General features: G+C 34.8%; 1 pseudogene; it reads right to left on the reverse strand.

Moving 5' to 3' along the window:
• Positions 1 to 533: 533 nt before the first annotated feature.
• LOC120782014 lies at positions 534 to 1,179 on the reverse strand (annotated as a pseudogene).
• Positions 1,180 to 2,594: the final 1,415 nt, after the last annotated feature.

A 2,594-nucleotide genomic window follows, 5' to 3' on the forward strand; every position in this document is an offset into this window, starting at 1 on the left:
AAATCAAAATAATGGTGAGAAGGTATTCAACTACGCTCTTTCGAAAACACGTAGAGTTGTCGAAAATGCTTTTGGACACCTCAAGGCCCGCTTTCGACGCATCGGAAAAGGAATTGACAACTCTGTACGGAATGCCAACTCCATAATAAAAGCATGTGGCGTCCTTCACAATTTTTTAAATGATAAGAACGACACGCTAAACGCTAAATGGTTACGCGCTTTGGAAGAGTTGGAGACTAGACGCCAGAATCCGTGTGATATTTCATATGCATCTGACGACCCAATTAATGGAGAAATGATTCGGACAGCACTTTGTACATATTTTGGTAAGTACATGTGCATATTGTATCAGAATATCTACATTTTACACAATTGCATATACATTAAATCAAAGATAAAGTTGTACACACCAAACAAAATTCAATTTTATTTTCCATATAAAAACTAATATCTACATATCAACGTTAAACAGAAAATACTTATATTCATTAATTTTTTTTATTTATTTAGAAATTGAAGCAATCGTTCATTTGTTTCTTTAGAATCTTTTATAAATTGTTCCATCATTTCGGTTTTTTTATTATCATTTTCAACCATTTTTTTGTCAAGTCCTTAATTTCTTTGCTGGTTTCAATGAATTGCTGATTTGCTTTTTCGAGCTGCTTTTCTATTTGTTCAAATTTTTTTAAAATTATGCTTTGAAAATTATTCCTTTTTTTATTGATAGCATCACTCGGCTCGGTAGACGGTACTGGTACCGAAGAAGTATCGCTTGGCGACATCGGCATAGCTCAGGGCGATGGTAGGCAAATCGGTGATGGCAATGGCGATGCAGCAACCGCAGCCGTTTCCACCGAAATTTGGAGTGGTTCGGAGTTGGTAGAACCTTTTTAAAAATTTATATATTATAATTATATGTTAATATAAATAATATATTGAATTACAAAACAATGTTTCTTACTTTGAAAACTTTCCTCCACTAAGTTCTCGGCATTGTAGCTGACGTACGGCAACAGTACGGCTCTCATTTTCTCGTAAAGTGGCTACTGCGAGGGAGAACCGCCAGTTGACCCGACTGCTGTCTTCTCTTTCCTGTAAAACATGATATATATGTAAAAGCTCTATTTTTTCTTAATTTTATTTAATTACATACCTTTATCTCTGTGAAAGGTTGTGCATTTTCGATTTTATTTCACTCGCCGTGAAATGCACACCTTGTTGCTGCATCTCCATTGCCATTTCCTCCACTACATGGCTGTTCTTCTTAGGTACGCGAAAAGCACTTACTTTGTTCCGCCACAATTCAATTAATAGGGCTTCTGCCCTATCACTCCAACAACTTCTTTTTTTGTACTTTTGTTTTTCCATTTTTGAAATGATTATCAATTGTCAGCTGTATTTTATATGGAATGTAAACGAATATCAAGTGACAATTTAGGGCCGGCAAAATATGTCTTCCAAAAAATCGATTAAACTAGAGCAGGCACCGATTATAATGAGTGGAATGTAAGTTTTCAAGAAGTTTTCAGCGAAAACTGTGTTTTCGTTTGACAGATTTTACATGGACGAAAACCAGTTTTTCCCACGAAAACATGTTTTCGTTGTCGGTCCGAACATAGTATTATTGTCATAGATAACTTGATTAGAATCTCTTTTCTTGCTCTCTCGCTTGCAGCTGATCTGTTTTCTGAGCTGGCAACAAAACACAATCAGGGTGCCGTCAACCAGCAGTTAGTAAAAAAGGCGGGATGCCAGAAAAGCAGCGCTATAATTACTTGACGAAATTAGTGTGAAATGAAACTGTGCGAACATATTTTGGCAAAATAAATGTTTATGTAAATTAATTAATGATTTTGCATTTTAGCATTTACATATATGTATATGTATGTATGCATTTTCAAAGTGTTTAATTTAGTGTTTTGTATAATTTATTAAATACCCAAGTTAATATTTTTCAGCAGTGGCATCATTGGCAAATGTTATAAAAAATGCGAGTTTTGACAGCTCTAAGTGTAAACACAATGGCTACGACAGACTGCAGCGGCACGACAGTGAACTGAAAACGTCGTTGTTCATCTTACTACATGTACATTTTAAGAAGCAACAACAACGCAATGGCCGGCATGTACACAAAACAACGCAGTTGTCCATTTTGCATGTACACAATTTCGTTGTGGCCATACTAATACCTTTCACTTCAATGAAATTTTAATATTTTGTTCAAAGTGAAATTTTTTATGCAAAAAATAAGTAAATAGGTAAATATTTTTGCTTTAAATTATCAATTGCTATTACAAATGATATAATAGAGCTATAATAGAGCTATTTTATGCTTTTATTTGTAAAATAACATCAAGTTTGTTAGAGCTGTGAATAATTTTACATTTTACATATTAGTGGCATCACCACTCTACCTCCTCTTTCTATCTTCTATTCTACTGTCGTCCTACTGTCGTTGGCAAAAATAGGAGCAAATTGAAGTTAGCGAGAACGACAACTGTCGGCCTGCAGTCGTGTAGTCGTGCAGCTGTCAAAATAACACTGCCCATAAGAACGTGTGTATTTTAATATTTGACAGATGTAGTTTGCAGTCT

The sequence above is a fragment of the Bactrocera tryoni genome, unplaced genomic scaffold, assembly GCF_016617805.1.
Source record: "Bactrocera tryoni isolate S06 unplaced genomic scaffold, CSIRO_BtryS06_freeze2 scaffold_883, whole genome shotgun sequence".
Classification (NCBI taxonomy): Eukaryota; Metazoa; Arthropoda; class Insecta; order Diptera; family Tephritidae; genus Bactrocera; species Bactrocera tryoni.